This window comes from Heptranchias perlo, chromosome 9, assembly GCF_035084215.1.
Source record: "Heptranchias perlo isolate sHepPer1 chromosome 9, sHepPer1.hap1, whole genome shotgun sequence".
In the NCBI taxonomy this organism is placed as follows: Eukaryota; Metazoa; Chordata; class Chondrichthyes; order Hexanchiformes; family Hexanchidae; genus Heptranchias; species Heptranchias perlo.
Window position 1 is genome coordinate 79,513,528 of NC_090333.1, and position 20,082 is coordinate 79,533,609.

Below are 20,082 nucleotides of genomic sequence, written 5' to 3' on the forward strand. Positions count from 1 at the left end.
TTCTGTCAGTGAGTGAGGTATGGAGTGTTTCTGTCAGTGAGTGAGGTATCGAGTGATTCTGTCAGTGAGTGAGGTATCGAGTGTTTCTGTCAGTGAGTGAGGTATGGAGTGTTTCTGTCAGTGAGTGAGGTATCGAGTGATTCTGTCAGTGAGTGAGGTATCGAGTGTTTCTGTCAGTGAGTGAGGTATCGGGTGATTCTGTCAGTGAGTGAGGTATTGAGTGATTCTGTCAGTGAGTGAGGTATTGAGTGTTTCTGTCAGAGAGTGATGTATCGAGTGTTTCTGTCAGTGAGTGAGGTATCGGGTGATTCTGTCAGTGAGTGCGGTATTGAGTGATTCTGTCAGTGAGTGAGGTATTGAGTGATTCTGTAAGTGAGTGAGGTATCGAGTGATTCTGTCAGTGAGTGAGGTATCGAGTGATTCTGTCAGTGAGTGAGGTATCGAGTGATTCTGTAAGTGAGTGAGGTATCGAGTGTTTCTGTCAGTGAGTGAGGTATCGAGTGATTCTGTCAGAGAGTGAGGTATCGAGTGTTTCTGTCAGAGAGTGAGGTATCGAGTGTTTCTGTCAGTGAGTGAGGTATCGAGTGTTTCTGTCAGTGAGTGAGGTAATGAGTGTTTCTGTCAGTGAGTGAGGTATTGAGTGATTCTGTCAGTGAGTGAGGTAATGAGTGTTTCTGTCAGTCAGTGAGGTATTGAGTGATTCTGTCAGTCAGTGAGGTATTGAGTGATTCTGTCAGTGAGTGAGGTATCGAGTGATTCTGTCTGTGAGTGAGGTATCGGGTGATTCTGTCAGTGAGTGAGGTATCGGGTGATTCTGTCAGTGAGTGAGGTATCGAGTATTTCTGTCAGTGAGTGAGGTATCGGGTGATTCTGTCAGTGAGTGAGGTATCGAGTAATTCTGTCAGTGAGTGAGGTATCGAGTGTTTCTGTCAGTGAGTGAGGTATCGAGTGTTTCTGTCAGTGAGTGAGGTATGGAGTGTTTCTGTCAGTGAGTGAGGTATCGAGTGATTCTGTCAGTGAGTGAGGTAATGAGTGTTTCTGTCAGAGAGTGATGTATCGAGTGTTTCTGTCAGTGAGTGAGGTATCGGGTGATTCTGTCAGTGAGCGAGGTATTGAGTGATTCTGTCAGTGAGTGAGGTAATGAGTGTTTCTGTCAGTCAGTGAGGTATTGAGTGATTCTGTCAGTCAGTGAGGTATTGAGTGATTCTGTCAGTGAGTGAGGTATCGAGTGATTCTGTCTGTGAGTGAGGTATTGAGTCTTTCTGTCAGTGAGTGAGGTATCGGGTGATTCTGTCAGTGAGTGAGGTATCGAGTATTTCTGTCAGTGAGTGAGGTATCGGGTGATTCTGTCAGTGAGTGAGGTATCGAGTGATTCTGTCAGTGAGTGAGGTATCGAGTGTTTCTGTCAGTGAGTGAGGTATCGAGTGTTTCTGTCAGTGAGTGAGGTATGGAGTGTTTCTATCAGTGAGTGAGGTATCGAGTGATTCTGTCAGTGAGTGAGGTATTGAGTGATTCTGTCAGAGAGTGATGTATCGAGTGTTTCTGTCAGTGAGTGAGGTATCGGGTGATTCTGTCAGTGAGTGAGGTATCGAGTGTTTCTCTCAGTGAGTGAGGTATTGAGTGATTCTGTCAGTGAGTGAGGTATTGAGTGATTCTGTCAGTGAGTGAGGTATTAAGTGATTCTGTCAGTGAGTGAGGTATCGAGTGATTCTGTCAGTGAGTGAGGTATTGAGTGATTTTGTCAGTGAGTGAGGTATCGAGTGATTCTGTCAGTGAGTGAGGTATTGAGTGTTTCTGTCAGTGAGTGAGGTATTGAGTGATTCTGTCAGTGAGTGAGGTATTGAGTGATTCTGTCAGTGAGTGAGTTTTCGGGTGATTCTGTCAGTGAGTGAGGTATTGAGTGATTCTGTCAGTGAGTGAGGTATTGAGTGATTCTGTCAGTGAGTGAGGTATTGAGTGATTCTGTCAGTGAGTGAGGTATCGAGTGATTCTGTCAGTGAGTGAGGTATTGAGTGATTTTGTCAGTGAGTGAGGTATCGAGTGATTCTGTCAGTGAGTGAGGTATTGAGTGTTTCTGTCAGTGAGTGAGGTATTGAGTGATTCTGTCAGTGAGTGAGGTATCGGGTGATTCTGTCAGTGAGTGAGGTATTGAGTGATTCTGTCAGTGAGTGAGGTATTGAGTGATTCTGTCAGTGAGTGAGGTATCGAGTGATTCTGTCAGTGAGTGAGGTATCGAGTGATTCTGTCAGTGAGTGAGGTATTGAGTGTTTCTGTCAGTGAGTGAGGGATTGAGTGATTCTGTCAGTGAGTGAGGTATTGAGTGATTCTGTGAGTGAGTGACGTATCGAGTGATTCTGTCAGTGAGTGATTTATCGAGTGATTCTGTCAGTGATTGAGGTATCGAGTGATTCTGTCAGTGAGTGAGGTATTGAGTGATTCTGTCAGTGAGTGAGTTATCGAGTGATTCTGTCAGTGAGTGAGGTATGGAGTGTTTCTGTCAGTGAGTGAGGTATCGAGTGATTCTGTCAGTGAGTGAGGTATCGGGTGATTCTGTCAGTGAGTGAGGTATCGAGTGTTTCTGTCAATGAATGAGGTAATGAGTGTTTCTGTCAGAGAGTGATGTATCGAGTGTTTCTGTCAGTGAGTGAGGTATCGGGTGATTCTGTCAGTGAGTGAGGTATTGAGTGATTCTGTCAGTGAGTGAGGTATTGAGTGATTCTGTCAGTGAGTGAGGTATCGAGTGTATCTGTCAGTCAGTGAGGTATTGAGTGATTCTGACAGTGAGTGAGGTATCGAGTGATTCTGTCAGTGAGTGAGGTATTGAGTGATTTTGTCAGTGAGTGAGGTATCGAGTGATTCTGTCAGTGAGTGAGGTATTGAGTGTTTCTGTCAGTGAGTGAGGTATTGAGTGATTCTGTCAGTGAGTGAGGTATCGGGTGATTCTGTCAGTGAGTGAGGTATTGAGTGATTCTGTCAGTGATTGAGGTATTGAGTGATTCTGTCAGTGAGTGAGGTATCGAGTGATTCTGTCAGTGAGTGAGGTATCGAGTGATTCTGTCAGTGAGTGAGGTATCGAGTGATTCTGTCAGTGAGTGAGGTATCGAGTGATTCTGTCTGTGAGTGAGGTATCGAGTGATTCTGTCAGTGAGTGAGGTATTGAGTGTTTCTGTCAGTGAGTGAGGTATTGAGTGATTCTGTCAGTGAGTGAGGTATTAAGTGATTCTGTGAGTGAGTGACGTATCAAGTGATTCTGTCAGTGAGTGAGGTATCGAGTGATTCTGTCAGTGATTGAGGTATCGAGTGATTCTCTCAGTGAGTGAGGTATTCAGTGATTCTGTCAGTGAGTGAGTTATCGAGTGATTCTGTCAGTGAGTGAGGTATGGAGTGATTCTGTCAGTGAGTGAGGTATCGAGTGTTTCTGTCAATGAATCAGGTAATGAGTGTTTCTGTCAGAGAGTGAGGTATCGAGTGTTTCTGTCAGTGAGTGAGGTATCGAGTGTTTCTGTCAGTGAGTGAGGTATCGAGTGTTTCTGTCAGTGAGTGAGGTATCGAGTGTTTCTGTCAGTGAGTGATGTATCGAGTGTTTCTGTCAGTGAGTGAGGTTCGAGTGTTTCTGTCAGAGAGTGAGGTATTGAGTGTTTCTGTCAGTGAGTGAGGTATCGAGTGATTCTGTCAGTGAGTGAGGTATCGAGTGATTCTGTCAGTGAGTGAGGTATCGAGTGTTTCTGTCAGTGAGTGAGGTATCGGGTGATTCTGTCAGTTAGTGAGGTATCGAGTGTTTCTGTCAGTGAGTGAGGTATCGAGTGATTCTGTCAGTGAGTGAGGTATCGAGTGATGCTGTCAGTGAGTGAGGTATCGGGTGATTCTGTCAGTGAGTGAGGTATCGAGTGTTTCTGTCAGAGAGTGAGGTATTGAGTGTTTCTGTCAGTGAGTGAGGTATCGAGTGATTCTGGCAGAGAGTGAGGTATCGAGTGTTTCTGTCAGTGAGTGAGGTATCGAGTGTTTCTGTCAGTGAGTGAGGTATCGAGTGTTTCTGTCAGTGAGTGAGGTATCGAGTGTTTCTGTCAGTGAGTGATGTATCGAGTGTTTCTGTCAGTGAGTGAGGTATCGAGTGTTTCTGTCAGAGAGTGAGGTATTGAGTGTTTCTGTCAGTGAGTGAGGTATCGAGTGATTCTGTCAGTGAGTGAGGTATCGAGTGATTCTGTCAGTGAGTGAGGTATCGATTGTTTCTGTCAGTGAGTGAGGTATCGAGTGATTCTGTCAGTGAGTGAGGTATCGAGTGTTTCTGTCAGAGAGTGAGGTATCAAGTGTTTCTGTCAGTGAGTGAGGTAATGAGTGTTTCTGTCAGTGAGTGAGGTAATGAGTGTTTCTGTCAATGAATGAGGTAATGAGTGTTTCTGTCGGAGAGTGAGGTATCGAGTGATTCTGTCATTGAGTGAGGTATCGAGTGTTTCTGTCAGTGAGTGAGGTATCGAGTGTTTCTGTCAGTGAGTGAGGTATCGAGTGTTTCTGTCAGTGAGTGAGGTATCGAGTGTTTCTGTCAGTGAGTGAGGTATCGAGTGTTTCTGTCAGTGAGTGAGGTATCGAGTGTTTCTGTCAGAGAGTGAGGTATCGAGTGTTTCTGTCAGTGAGTGAGTTATCGAGTGATTCTGTCAGTGAGTGAGGTATCGAGTGTTTCTGTCAGTGAGTGAGGTATCGGGTGATTCTGTCAGTTAGTGAGGTATCGAGTGTTTCTGTCAGTGAGTGAGGTATCGAGTGATTCTGTCAGTGAGTGAGGTATCGAGTGATGCTGTCAGTGAGTGAGGTATCGGGTGATTCTGTCAGTGAGTGAGGTATCGAGTGATTCTGTCAGTGAGTGAGGTATCGAGTGATTCTGTCAGTGAGTGAGGTATCGGGTGATTCTGTCAGTGAGTGAGGTATCGAGTGATTCTGTCAGTGAGTGAGGTATCGAGTGTTTCTGTCAGTGAGTGAGGTATCGAGTGATTCTGTCAGTGAGTGAGGTATTGAGTGATTCTGTCAGTGAGTGAGGGATTGAGTGATTCTGTCAGTGATTGAGGTATCGAGTGATTCTGTCAGTGAGTGAGGTATCGAGTGATTCTGTCAGTGAGTGAGGTATCGAGTGATTCTGTCAGAGAGTGAGGTATCGGGTGATTCTGTCAGTGAGTGAGGTATCAAGTGATTCTGTCAGTGAGTGAGGTATCGAGTGTTTCTTTCAATGAGTGAGGTATCGGGTGATTGTGTCAGTGAGTGAGGTATTGAGTGTTTCTGTCAGTGAGTGAGGTATCGGACGATTCTGTCAGTGAGTGAGGTATCGAGTGATTCTGTCAGTGAGTGAGGTATCGAGTGATTCTGTCAGTGAGTGAGGTATTGAGTGATTCTGTCAGTGAGTGAGGTATTGAGTGATTCTGTCAGTGAGTGAGGTATCGAGTGTTTCTGTCAGTGAGTGAGGTATCGAGTGATTCTGTCAGTGAGTGAGGTATCGAGTGTTTCTGTCAGTGAGTGAGGTATCGAGTGTTTCTGTCAGTGAGTGAGGTATCGAGTGTTTCTGTCAGTGAGTGAGGTATAGAGTGTTTCTGTCAGTGAGTGAGGTATCGAGTGTTTCTGTCAGAGAGTGAGGTATCGAGTGTTTCTGTCAGTGAGTGAGGTATCGAGTGATTCTGTCAGTGAGTGAGGTATCGAGTGATTCTGTCAGTGAGTGAGGTATCAAGTGTTTCTGTCAGTTAGTGAGGTATCGAGTGTTTCTGTCAGTGAGTGAGGTATCGAGTGATTCTGTCAGTGAGTGAGGTAATGAGTGTTTCTGTCAGTCAGTGAGGTATTGAGTGATTCTGTCAGTCAGTGAGGTATTGAGTGATTCTGTCAGTGAGTGAGGTATCGAGTGATTCTGTCTGTGAGTGAGGTATTGAGTGTTTCTGTCAGTGAGTGAGGTATCGGGTGATTCTGTCAGTGAGTGAGGTATCGAGTATTTCTGTCAGTTAGTGAGGTATCGAGTGTTTCTGTCAGTGAGTGAGGTATCGAGTGTTTCTGTCAGTGAGTGAGGTATCGGGTGATTCTGTCAGTTAGTGAGGTATCGAGTGTTTCTGTCAGTGAGTGAGGTATCGAGTGATTCTGTCAGTGAGTGAGGTATCGAGTGATGCTGTCAGTGAGTGAGGTATCGGGTGATTCTGTCAGTGAGTGAGGTATTGAGTGATTCTGTCAGTGAGTGAGGCATCGAGTGATTCTGTCAGTGAGTGAGGTATCGGGTGATTCTGTCAGTGAGTGAGGTATCGAGTGATTCTGTCAGTGAGTGAGGTATCGAGTGTTTCTGTCAGTGAGTGAGGTATCGAGTGATTCTGTCAGTGAGTGAGGTATTGAGTGATTCTGTCAGTGAGTGATGGATTGAGTGATTCTGTCAGTGATTGAGGTATCGAGTGATTCTGTCAGTGAGTGAGGTATCGAGTGATTCTGTCAGTGAGTGAGGTATCGAGTGATTCTGTCAGAGAGTGAGGTATCGGGTGATTCTGTCAGTGAGTGAGGTATCAAGTGATTCTGTCAGTGAGTGAGGTATCGAGTGTTTCTTTCAATGAGTGAGGTATCGGGTGATTGTGTCAGTGAGTGAGGTATTGAGTGTTTCTGTCAGTGAGTGAGGTATCGGACGATTCTGTCAGTGAGTGAGGTATCGAGTGATTCTGTCAGTGAGTGAGGTATCGAGTGATTCTGTCAGTGAGTGAGGTATTGAGTGATTCTGTCAGTGAGTGAGGTATTGAGTGATTCTGTCAGTGAGTGAGGTATCGAGTGTTTCTGTCAGTGAGTGAGGTATCGAGTGATTCTGTCAGTGAGTGAGGTATCGAGTGTTTCTGTCAGTGAGTGAGGTATCGAGTGTTTCTGTCAGTGAGTGAGGTATCGAGTGTTTCTGTCAGTGAGTGAGGTATAGAGTGTTTCTGTCAGTGAGTGAGGTATCGAGTGTTTCTGTCAGAGAGTGAGGTATCGAGTGTTTCTGTCAGTGAGTGAGGTATCGAGTGATTCTGTCAGTGAGTGAGGTATCGAGTGATTCTGTCAGTGAGTGAGGTATCAAGTGTTTCTGTCAGTTAGTGAGGTATCGAGTGTTTCTGTCAGTGAGTGAGGTATCGAGTGATTCTGTCAGTGAGTGAGGTAATGAGTGTTTCTGTCAGTCAGTGAGGTATTGAGTGATTCTGTCAGTCAGTGAGGTATTGAGTGATTCTGTCTGTGAGTGAGGTATTGAGTGTTTCTGTCAGTGAGTGAGGTATCGAGTGATTCTGTCAGAGAGTGAGGTATCGAGTGTTTCTGTCAGTGAGTGAGGTATCGAGTGATTCTGTCAGTGAGTGAGGTATCGAGTGATTCTGTCAGTGAGTGAGGTATCAAGTGTTTCTGTCAGTTAGTGAGGTATCGAGTGTTTCTGTCAGTGAGTGAGGTATCGAGTGATTCTGTCAGTGAGTGAGGTAATGAGTGTTTCTGTCAGTCAGTGAGGTATTGAGTGATTCTGTCAGTGAGTGAGGTATCGAGTGATTCTGTCTGTGAGTGAGGTATTGAGTGTTTCTGTCAGTGAGTGAGGTATCGAGTGATTCTGTCAGTGAGTGAGGTATCGAGTGATTCTGTCAGAGAGTGATGTATCGAGTGTTTCTGTCAGTGAGTGAGGTATCGGGTGATTCTGTCAGTGAGTGAGGTATCGAGTGTTTCTCTCAGTGAGTGAGGTATTGAGTGATTCTGTCAGTGAGTGAGGTATTGAGTGATTTTGTCAGTGAGTGAGGTATCGAGTGATTCTGTCAGTGAGTGAGGTATTGAGTGTTTCTGTCAGTGAGTGAGGTATCGAGTGTTTCTCTCAGTGAGTGAGGTATTGAGTGATTCTGTCAGTGAGTGAGGTATTGAGTGATTCTGTCAGTGAGTGAGGTATTGAGTGATTCTGTCAGTGAGTGAGGTATCGAGTGATTCTGTCAGTGAGTGAGGTATTGAGTGATTTTGTCAGTGAGTGAGGTATCGAGTGATTCTGTCAGTGAGTGAGGTATTGAGTGTTTCTGTCAGTGAGTGAGGTATTGAGTGATTCTGTCAGTGAGTGAGGTATTGAGTGATTCTGTCAGTGAGTGAGGTATTGAGTGATTCTGTCAGTGAGTGAGGTATTGAGTGATTCTGTCAGTGAGTGAGGTATCGAGTGATTCTGTCAGTGAGTGAGGTATTGAGTGATTTTGTCAGTGAGTGAGGTATCGAGTGATTCTGTCAGTGAGTGAGGTATTGAGTGTTTCTGTCAGTGAGTGAGGTATTGAGTGATTCTGTCAGTGAGTGAGGTCTCGGGTGATTCTGTCAGTGAGTGAGGTATTGAGTGATTCTGTCAGTGAGTGAGGTATTGAGTGATTCTGTCAGTGAGTGAGGTATCGAGTGATTCTGTCAGTGAGTGAGGTATCGAGTGATTCTGTCAGTGAGTGAGGTATTGAGTGTTTCTGTCAGTGAGTGAGGGATTGAGTGATTCTGTCAGTGAGTGAGGTATTGAGTGATTCTGTGAGTGAGTGACGTATCGAGTGATTCTGTCAGTGAGTGATTTATCGAGTGATTCTGTCAGTGATTGAGGTATCGAGTGATTCTGTCAGTGAGTGAGGTATTGAGTGATTCTGTCAGTGAGTGAGTTATCGAGTGATTCTGTCAGTGAGTGAGGTATGGAGTGTTTCTGTCAGTGAGTGAGGTATCGAGTGATTCTGTCAGTGAGTGAGGTATCGGGTGATTCTGTCAGTGAGTGAGGTATCGAGTGTTTCTGTCAATGAATGAGGTAATGAATGTTTCTGTCAGAGAGTGATGTATCGAGTGTTTCTGTCAGTGAGTGAGGTATCGGGTGATTCTGTCAGTGAGTGAGGTATTGAGTGATTCTGTCAGTGAGTGAGGTATTGAGTGATTCTGTCAGTGAGTGAGGTATCGAGTGTATCTGTCAGTCAGTGAGGTATTGAGTGATTCTGTCAGTGAGTGAGGTATCGAGTGATTCTGTCAGTGAGTGAGGTATTGAGTGATTTTGTCAGTGAGTGAGGTATCGAGTGATTCTGTCAGTGAGTGAGGTATTGAGTGTTTCTGTCAGTGAGTGAGGTATTGAGTGATTCTGTCAGTGATTGAGGTATTGAGTGATTCTGTCAGTGAGTGAGGTATCGAGTGATTCTGTCAGTGAGTGAGGTATCGAGTGATTCTGTCAGTGAGTGAGGTATCGAGTGATTCTGTCAGTGAGTGAGGTATCGAGTGATTCTGTCAGTGAGTGAGGTATCGAGTGATTTTGTCAGTGAGTGAGGCATCGAGTGATTCTGTCAGTGAGTGAGGTATTGAGTGTTTCTGTCAGTGAGTGAGGTATTGAGTGATTCTGTCAGTGAGTGAGGTATTAAGTGATTCTGTGAGTGAGTGACGTATCAAGTGATTCTGTCAGTGAGTGAGGTATCGAGTGATTCTGTCAGTGATTGAGGTATCGAGTGATTCTCTCAGTGAGTGAGGTATTGAGTGATTCTGTCAGTGAGTGAGTTATCGAGTGATTCTGTCAGTGAGTGAGGTATCGAGTGTTTCTGTCAGTGAGTGAGGTATCGAGTGTTTCTGTCAGTGAGTGAGGTATCGAGTGTTTCTGTCAGTGAGTGATGTATCGAGTGTTTCTGTCAGTGAGTGAGGTATCGAGTGTTTCTGTCAGAGAGTGAGGTATTGAGTGTTTCTGTCAGTGAGTGAGGTATCGAGTGATTCTGTCAGTGAGTGAGGTATCGAGTGATTCTGTCAGTGAGTGAGGTATCGAGTGTTTCTGTCAGTGAGTGAGGTATCGAGTGATTCTGTCAGTGAGTGAGGTATCAAGTGTTTCTGTCAGTGAGTGAGGTAATGAGTGTTTCTGTCAGTGAGTGAGGTAATGAGTGTTTCTGTCAATGAATGAGGTAATGAGTGTTTCTGTCGGAGAGTGAGATATCGAGTGATTCTGTCATTGAGTGAGGTATCGAGTGTTTCTGTCAGTGAGTGAGGTATCGAGTGTTTCTGTCAGTGAGTGAGGTATCGAGTGTTTCTGTCAGTGAGTGAGGTATCGAGTGTTTCTGTCAGTGAGTGAGGTATCGAGTGTTTCTGTCAGTGAGTGAGGTATCGAGTGTTTCTGTCAGAGAGTGAGGTATCGAGTGTTTCTGTCAGTGAGTGAGTTATCGAGTGATTCTGTCAGTGAGTGAGGTATCGAGTGTTTCTGTCAGTGAGTGAGGTATCGGGTGATTCTGTCAGTTAGTGAGGTATCGAGTGTTTCTGTCAGTGAGTGAGGTATCGAGTGATTCTGTCAGTGAGTGAGGTATCGAGTGATGCTGTCAGTGAGTGAGGTATCGGGTGATTCTGTCAGTGAGTGAGGTATCGAGTGTTTCTGTCAGAGAGTGAGGTATTGAGTGTTTCTGTCAGTGAGTGAGGTATCGAGTGATTCTGGCAGAGAGTGAGGTATCGAGTGTTTCTGTCAGTGAGTGAGGTATCGAGTGTTTCTGTCAGTGAGTGAGGTATCGAGTGTTTCTGTCAGTGAGTGAGGTATCGAGTGTTTCTGTCAGTGAGTGATGTATCGAGTGTTTCTGTCAGTGAGTGAGGTATCGAGTGTTTCTGTCAGAGAGTGAGGTATTGAGTGTTTCTGTCAGTGAGTGAGGTATCGAGTGATTCTGTCAGTGAGTGAGGTATCGAGTGATTCTGTCAGTGAGTGAGGTATCGAGTGTTTCTGTCAGTGAGTGAGGTATCGAGTGATTCTGTCAGTGAGTGAGGTATCGAGTGTTTCTGTCAGAGAGTGAGGTATCAAGTGTTTCTGTCAGTGAGTGAGGTAATGAGTGTTTCTGTCAGTGAGTGAGGTAATGAGTGTTTCTGTCAATGAATGAGGTAATGAGTGTTTCTGTCGGAGAGTGAGGTATCGAGTGATTCTGTCATTGAGTGAGGTATCGAGTGTTTCTGTCAGTGAGTGAGGTATCGAGTGTTTCTGTCAGTGAGTGAGGTATCGAGTGTTTCTGTCAGTGAGTGAGGTATCGAGTGTTTCTGTCAGTGAGTGAGGTATCGAGTGTTTCTGTCAGTGAGTGAGGTATCGAGTGTTTCTGTCAGAGAGTGAGGTATCGAGTGTTTCTGTCAGTGAGTGAGTTATCGAGTGATTCTGTCAGTGAGTGAGGTATCGAGTGTTTCTGTCAGTGAGTGAGGTATCGGGTGATTCTGTCAGTGAGTGAGGTATCGAGTGTTTCTGTCAGTGAGTGAGGTATCGAGTGATTCTGTCAGTGAGTGAGGTATCGAGTGATGCTGTCAGTGAGTGAGGTATCGGGTGATTCTGTCAGTGAGTGAGGTATTGAGTGATTCTGTCAGTGAGTGAGGTATCGAGTGATTCTGTCAGTGAGTGAGGTATCGGGTGATTCTGTCAGTGAGTGAGGTATCGAGTGATTCTGTCAGTGAGTGAGGTATCGAGTGTTTCTGTCAGTGAGTGAGGTATCGAGTGATTCTGTCAGTGAGTGAGGTATTGAGTGATTCTGTCAGTGAGTGAGGGATTGAGTGATTCTGTCAGTGATTGAGGTATCGAGTGATTCTGTCAGTGAGTGAGGTATCGAGTGATTCTGTCAGTGAGTGAGGTAACGAGTTATTCTGTCAGAGAGTGAGGTATCGGGTGATTCTGTCAGTGAGTGAGGTATCAAGTGATTCTGTCAGTGAGTGAGGTATCGAGTGTTTCTTTCAATGAGTGAGGTATCGGGTGATTGTGTCAGTGAGTGAGGTATTGAGTGTTTCTGTCAGTGAGTGAGGTATCGTACGATTCTGTCAGTGAGTGAGGTATCGAGTGATTCTGTCAGTGAGTGAGGTATCGAGTGATTCTGTCAGTGAGTGAGGTATTGAGTGATTCTGTCAGTGAGTGAGGTATTGAGTGATTCTGTCAGTGAGTGAGGTATCGAGTGTTTCTGTCAGTGAGTGAGGTATCGAGCATTTCTGTCAGAGAGTGAGGTATCGAGTGTTTCTGTCAGTGAGTGAGGTATCGAGTGATTCTGTCAGTGAGTGAGGTATCGAGTGATTCTGTCAGTGAGTGAGGTATCAAGTGTTTCTGTCAGTTAGTGAGGTATCGAGTGATTCTGTCAGTGAGTGAGGTATCGAGTGTTTCTGTCAATGAATGAGGTAATGAGTGTTTCTGTCAGAGAGTGAGTTATCGAGTGATTCTGTCATTGAGTGAGGTATCGAGTGTTTCTGTCAGTGATTGATGTATCGAGTGTTTCTGTCAGTGAGTGAGGTATCGAGTGATTCTGTCAGTGAGTGAGGTATCGAGTGATTCTGTCAGTGAGTGAGGTATCGAGTGATTCTGTCAGAGAGTGAGGTATCGAGTGTTTCTGTCAGTGAGTGAGTTATCGAGTGATTCTGTCAGTGAGTGAGGTATCGAGTGTTTCTGTCAGTGAGTGAGGTATCGGGTGATTCTGTCAGTTAGTGAGGTATCGAGTGTTTCTGTCAGTGAGTGAGGTATCGAGTGATTCTGTCAGTGAGTGAGGTATCGAGTGATGCTGTCAGTGAGTGAGGTATCGGGTGATTCTGTCAGTGAGTGAGGTATTGAGTGATTCTGTCAGTGAGTGAGGTATCGAGTGATTCTGTCAGTGAGTGAGGTATAGTGTGATTCTGTCAGTGAGTGAGGTATCGTGTGATTCTGTCAGTGAGTGTGGTATCGAGTGATTCTGTCAGTGAGTGAGGTATCGAGCGATTCTGTCAGTGAGTGAGGTATCGAGTGTTTCTGTCAGTGAGTGTGATATCGAGTGATTCTGTCAGTGAGTGAGGTGTCGAGTGATTCTGTCAGTGAGTGAGGTGTCGAGTGTTTCTGTCAGTGAGTGAGGTTTTCAGTGCTTCTGTCAGTGAGTGAGGTATTGAGTGATTCTGTCAGTGAGTGAGGTATCGAGTGATTCTGTCAGTGAGTGGGGTATCGAGTGATTCTGTCAGTGAGTGAGGTATCGAGTGATTCTGTCAGTGAGTGATGTATCGAGTGATTCTGTCAGTGAGTGAGGTATCGAGTGCTTCTGTCAGTGAGTGAGGTATCGAGTGATTCTGTCAGTGAGTGAGGTATTGAGTGATTCTGTCAGTGAGTGAGGTATCGAGTGTTTCTGTCAGTGAGTGAGGTATCGAGTATTTCTGTCAGTGAGTGAGGTATCGAGTGATTCTGTCAGTGAGTGAGGTATCGAGTGATTCTGTCAGTGAGTGAGGTATCGAGTGTTTCTGTCAGTGAGTGAGGTATCGAGTGATTCTGTCAGTGAGTGAGGTATTGTGTGTTTCTGTCAGTGAGTGAGGTATCGGGTGATTCTGTCAGTAAGTGAGGTATTGAGTGTTTCAGTGAGTGAGGTATTGAGTGATTCTGTCAGTGAGTGAGGTTTCGAGTGATTCTGTCAGTGAGTGAGGTATTGAGTGTTTCTGTCAGTGAGTGAGGTATCGAGTAATTCTGTCAGTGAGTGAGGTATCGAGTGTTTCTGTCAGTGAGTGAGGTATCGAGTATTTCTGTCAGTGAGTGAGGTGTTGAGTGTTTCTGTCAGTGAGTGAGATGTCGGGTAATTCTGTCAGTGAGTGAGGTATCGAGTGATTCTGTAAGTGAGTGAGGTATTAAGTGTTTCTGTCAGTGAGTGAGGTATCGAGTGATTCTGTCAGTGAGTGAGGTATTGAGTGATTCTGTCAGTGAGTGAGGTATTGAGTGTTTCTGTCAGTGAGTGAGGTATCGAGTGATTCTGTCAGTGAGTGAGGTATCGAGTGTTTCTGTCAGTGAGTGAGGTATCGGGTGATTCTGTCAGTGAGTGAGGTATTGAGTGTTTCAGTGAGTGAGGTATTGAGTGATTCTGTCAGTGAGTGAGGTTTCGAGTGTTTCTGTCAGTGAGTGAGTTATTGAGTGATTCTGTCAGTGAGTGAGGTTTCGAGTGATTCTGTCAGTGAGTGAGGTATCGAGTGTTTCTGTCAGTGAGTGAGGTATCGGGTGATTCTGTCAGTGAGTGAGGTTTTGAGTGTTTCAGTGAGTGAGGTATTGAGTGATTCTGTCAGTGAGTGAGGTTTCGAGTGTTTCTGTCAGTGAGTGAGGTATTGAGTGATTCTGTCAGTGAGTGAGGTATCGAGTGATTCTGTCAGTGAGTGAGGTATCGAGTGATTCTGTCAGTGAGTGAGGTATCGAGTGATTCTGTCAGTGAGTGAGGTTTTCAGTGTTTCTGCCAGTGAGTGAGGTATTGAGTGATTCTGTCCGTGAGTGAGGTATCGAGTGATTCTGTCAGTGAGTGAGGTATCGAGTGATTCTGTAATTGAGTGAGGTATTAAGTGTTTCTGTCAGTGAGTGAGGTATCGAGTGATTCTGTCAGTGAGTGAGGTATCGAGTGTTTCTGTCAGTGAGTGAGGTATCGAGTGTTTCTGTCAGTGAGTGAGGTATCGGGTGATTCTGTCAGTGAGTGAGGTATCGAGTGATTCTGTCAGTGAGTGAGGTATCGAGTGATTCTGTCAGTGAGTGAGGTATCGAGTGATTCTGTCAGTGAGTGAGGTATCGAGTGATTCTGTCAGTGAGTGAGGTATCGAGTGATTCTGTCAGTGAGTGAGGTATCGAGTGATTCTGTCAGTGAGTGAGGTATCGAGTGATTCTGTCAGTGAGTGAGGTATCGAGTGATTCTGTCAGTGAGTGAGGTATCGAGTGATTCTGTCAGTGAGTGAGGTATCGAGTGATTCTGTCAGTGAGTGAGGTATCGAGTGATTCTGTCAGTGAGTGAGGTATTGAGTGATTCTGTCAGTGAGTGAGGTATTGAGTGTTTCTGTCAGTGAGTGAGGTATCGAGTGATTCTGTCAGTGAGTGAGGTATTGAGTGATTCTGTCAGTGAGTGAGGTTTCGAGTGATTCTGTCAGTGAGTGAGGTATTGAGTGTTTCTGTCAGTGAGTGAGGTTTCGAGTGATTCTGTCAGTGAGTGAGGTATCGAGTGTTTCTGTCAGTGAATGAGGTATCGAGTGATTCTGTCAGTGAGTGAGGTATCGAGTGTTTCTGTCAGTGAGTGAGGTATCGAGTGTTTCTGTCAGTGAGTGAGGTATCGGGTGATTCTGTCAGTGAGTGAGGTATCGAGTGATTCTGTCAGTGAGTGAGGTATCGAGTGATTCTGTCAGTGAGTGAGGTATCGAGTGATTCTGTCAGTGAGTGAGGTATCGAGTGATTCTGTCAGTGAGTGAGGTATCGAGTGATTCTGTCAGTGAGTGAGGTATCGAGTGATTCTGTCAGTGAGTGAGGTATCGAGTGATTCTGTCAGTGAGTGAGGTATCGAGTGATTCTGTCAGTGAGTGAGGTATCGAGTGATTCTGTCAGTGAGTGAGGTATCGAGTGATTCTGTCAGTGAGTGAGGTATTGAGTGATTCTGTCAGTGAGTGAGGTATTGAGTGATTCTGTCAGTGAGTGAGGTATTGAGTGTTTCTGTCAGTGAGTGAGGTATCGAGTGATTCTGTCAGTGAGTGAGGTATTGAGTGATTCTGTCAGTGAGTGAGGTTTCGAGTGATTCTGTCAGTGAGTGAGGTATTGAGTGTTTCTGTCAGTGAGTGAGGTTTCGAGTGATTCTGTCAGTGAGTGAGGTATCGAGTGTTTCTGTCAGTGAGTGAGGTATTGAGTGATTCTGTCAGTGAGTGAGGTATTGAGTGATTCTGTCAGTGAGTGAGATATCGAGTGATTCTGTCAGTGAGTGAGGTATCGGGTGATTCTGTCAGTGAATGAGGTATTGAGTGATTCTGTCAGTGAGTGAGGTATCGAGTGAATCTGTCAGTGAGTGAGGTATTGAGTGATTCTGTCCGTGAGTGAGGTATCGGGTGATTCTGTCAGTGAGTGAGGTATCGAGTGATTCTGTCAGTGAGTGAGGTATTGAGTGATTCTGTCAGTGAATGAGGTATTGAGTGATTCTGTCAGTGAGTGAGGTATTGAGTGATTCTGTCGGTGAGTGAAGTATCGAGTGATTCTGTCAGTGAGTGAGTTATTGAGTGTTTCAGTGAGTGAGGTATCGAGTGTTTCTGTCAGTGAGTGAGGTATCGAGTGATGCTGTCAGTGAGTGAGGTATCGAGTGTTTCTGTCAGTGAGTGAGGTATCGAGTGATTCTGTCAGTGAGTGAGTTATTGAGTGTTTCAGTGAGTGAGGTATCGAGTGTTTCTTTCAGTGAGTGAGGTAACGAGTGATTCTGTCAGTGAGTGAGGTATCGAGTGATTCAGTGAGTGAGTGAGGTATCGAGTGATTCTGTCAGTGAGTGAGGTATCGTGTGATTCTGTCAGTGAGTGAGGTATCGAGTGATTCTGTCAGTGAGTGAGGTATCGAGCGATTCTGTCAGTGAGTGAGGTATCGAGTGTTTCTGTCAGTGAGTGTGATATCGAGTGATTCTGTCAGTGAGTGAGGTGTCGAGTGATTCTGTCAGTGAGTGAGGTATCGAGTGTTTCTGTCAGTGAGTGAGGTATCGAGTGATTCTGTCAGTGAGTGAGGTATTGTGTGTTTCTGTCAGTGAGTGAGGTATCGGGTGATTCTGTCAGTAAGTGAGGTATTGAGTGTTTCAGTGAGTGAGGTATTGAGTGATTCTGTCAGTGAGTGAGGTTTCGAGTGATTCTGTCAGTGAGTGAGGTATTGAGTGTTTCTGTCAGTGAGTGAGGTATCGAGTAATTCTGTCAGTGAGTGAGGTATCGAGTGTTTCTGTCAGTGAGTGAGGTATCGAGTATTTCTGTCAGTGAGTGAGGTGTTGAGTGTTTCTGTCAGTGAGTGAGATGTCGGGTAATTCTGTCAGTGAGTGAGGTATCGAGTGATTCTGTAAGTGAGTGAGGTATTAAGTGTTTCTGTCAGTGAGTGAGGTATCGAGTGATTCTGTCAGTGAGTGAGGTATTGAGTGATTCTGTCAGTGAGTGAGGTATTGAGTGTTTCTGTCAGTGAGTGAGGTATCGAGTGATTCTGTCAGTGAGTGAGGTATCGAGTGTTTCTGTCAGTGAGTGAGGTATCGGGTGATTCTGTCAGTGAGTGAGGTATTGAGTGTTTCAGTGAGTGAGGTATTGAGTGATTCTGTCAGTGAGTGAGGTTTCGAGTGTTTCTGTCAGTGAGTGAGTTATTGAGTGATTCTGTCAGTGAGTGAGGTTTCGAGTGATTCTGTCAGTGAGTGAGGTATCGAGTGTTTCTGTCAGTGAGTGAGGTATCGGGTGATTCTGTCAGTGAGTGAGGTTTTGAGTGTTTCAGTGAGTGAGGTATTGAGTGATTCTGTCAGTGAGTGAGGTTTCGAGTGTTTCTGTCAGTGAGTGAGGTATTGAGTGATTCTGTCAGTGAGTGAGGTATCGAGTGATTCTGTCAGTGAGTGAGGTATCGAGTGATTCTGTCAGTGAGTGAGGTATCGAGTGATTCTGTCAGTGAGTGAGGTTTTCAGTGTTTCTGCCAGTGAGTGAGGTATTGAGTGATTCTGTCCGTGAGTGAGGTATCGAGTGATTCTGTCAGTGAGTGAGGTATCGAGTGATTCTGTAATTGAGTGAGGTATTAAGTGTTTCTGTCAGTGAGTGAGGTATCGAGTGATTCTGTCAGTGAGTGAGGTATCGAGTGTTTCTGTCAGTGAGTGAGGTATCGAGTGTTTCTGTCAGTGAGTGAGGTATCGGGTGATTCTGTCAGTGAGTGAGGTATCGAGTGATTCTGTCAGTGAGTGAGGTATCGAGTGATTCTGTCAGTGAGTGAGGTATCGAGTGATTCTGTCAGTGAGTGAGGTATCGAGTGATTCTGTCAGTGAGTGAGGTATCGAGTGATTCTGTCAGTGAGTGAGGTATCGAGTGATTCTGTCAGTGAGTGAGGTATCGAGTGATTCTGTCAGTGAGTGAGGTATCGAGTGATTCTGTCAGTGAGTGAGGTATCGAGTGATTCTGTCAGTGAGTGAGGTATCGAGTGATTCTGTCAGTGAGTGAGGTATTGAGTGATTCTGTCAGTGAGTGAGGTATTGAGTGATTCTGTCAGTGAGTGAGGTATTGAGTGTTTCTGTCAGTGAGTGAGGTATCGAGTGATTCTGTCAGTGAGTGAGGTATTGAGTGATTCTGTCAGTGAGTGAGGTTTCGAGTGATTCTGTCAGTGAGTGAGGTATTGAGTGTTTCTGTCAGTGAGTGAGGTTTCGAGTGATTCTGTCAGTGAGTGAGGTATCGAGTGTTTCTGTCAGTGAGTGAGGTATTGAGTGATTCTGTCAGTGAGTGAGGTATTGAGTGATTCTGTCAGTGAGTGAGATATCGAGTGATTCTGTCAGTGAGTGAGGTATCGGGTGATTCTGTCAGTGAATGAGGTATTGAGTGATTCTGTCAGTGAGTGAGGTATCGAGTGAATCTGTCAGTGAGTGAGGTATTGAGTGATTCTGTCCGTGAGTGAGGTATCGGGTGATTCTGTCAGTGAGTGAGGTATCGAGTGATTCTGTCAGTGAGTGAGGTATTGAGTGATTCTGTCAGTGAATGAGGTATTGAGTGATTCTGTCAGTGAGTGAGGTATTGAGTGATTCTGTCGGTGAGTGAAGTATCGAGTGATTCTGTCAGTGAGTGAGTTATTGAGTGTTTCAGTGAGTGAGGTATCGAGTGTTTCTGTCAGTGAGTGAGGTATCGAGTGATGCTGTCAGTGAGTGAGGTATCGAGTGTTTCTGTCAGTGAGTGAGGTATCGAGTGATTCTGTCAGTGAGTGAGTTATTGAGTGTTTCAGTGAGTGAGGTATCGAGTGTTTCTTTCAGTGAGTGAGGTAACGAGTGATTCTGTCAGTGAGTGAGGTATCGAGTGATTCAGTGAGTGAGTGAGGTATCGAGTGATTCTGTCAGTGAGTGAGGTATCGTGTGATTCTGTCAGTGAGTGAGGTATCGAGTGATTCTGTCAGTGAGTGAGGTATCGAGCGATTCTGTCAGTGAGTGAGGTATCGAGTGTTTCTGTCAGTGAGTGTGATATCGAGTGATTCTGTCAGTGAGTGAGGTGTCGAGTGATTCTGTCAGTGAGTGAGGTGTCGAGTGTTTCTGTCAGTGAGTGATGTTTTCAGTGTTTCTGTCAGTGAGTGAGGTATTGAGTGATTCTGTCAGTGAGTGAGGTATCGAGTGATTCTGTCAGTGAGTGAGTTATCGAGTGATTCTGTCAGTGAGTGAGGTATCGAGTGATTCTGTCAGTGAGTGAGGTATCGAGTGATTCTGTCAGTGAGTGAGGTATCGAGTGCTTCTGTCAGTGAGTGAGGTATCGGGTGATTCTGTCAGTGAGTGAGGTATCGGGTGATTCTGTCAGTGAGTGAGGTATTGAGTGATTCTGTCAGTGAGTGAGGTATCGAGTGTTTCTGTCAGTGAGTGAGGTATCGAGTATTTCTGTCAGTGAGTGAGGTATCGAGTGTTTCTGTCAGTGAGTGAGGTATCGAGTGATTCTGTCAGTGAGTGAGGTATCGAGTGATTCTGTCAGTGAGTGAGGTATCGAGTGTTTCTGTCAGTGAGTGAGGTATCGAGTGATTCTGTCAGTGAGTGAGGTATTGTGTGTTTCTGTCAGTGAGTGAGGTATCGGGTGATTCTGTCAGTGAGTGAGGTATTGAGTGTTTCAGTGAGTGAGGTATTGAGTGATTCTGTCAGTGAGTGAGGTTTCGAGTGATTCTGTCAGTGAGTGAGGTATTGAGTGTTTCTGTCAGTGAGTGAGGTATCGAGTAATTCTGTCAGTGAGTGAGGTATCGAGTGTTTCTGTCAGTGAGTGAGGTATCGAGTGATTCTGTCAGTGAGTGAGGTATCGAGTGTTTCTGTCAGTGAGTGAGGTATCGGGTGATTCTGTCAGTGAGTGAGGTATTGAGTGTTTCAGTGAGTGAGGTATTGAGTGATTCTGTCAGTGAGTGAGGTTTCGAGTGTTTCTGTCAGTGAGTGAGGTATTGAGTGATTCTGTCAGTGAGTGAGGTTTCGAGTGATTCTGTCAGTGAGTGACGTATCGAGTGTTTCTGTCAGTGAGTGAGGTATCGGGTGATTCTGTCAGTGAGTGAGGTATTGAGTGTTTCAGTGAGTGAGGTATTGAGTGATTCTGTCAGTGAGTGAGGTTTCGAGTGTTTCTGTCAGTGAGTGAGGTATTGACTGATTCTGTCAGTGAGTGAGGTTTTCAGTGTTTCTGCCAGTGAGTGAGGTATTGAGTGATTCTGTCCGTGAGTGAGGTATCGAGTGATTC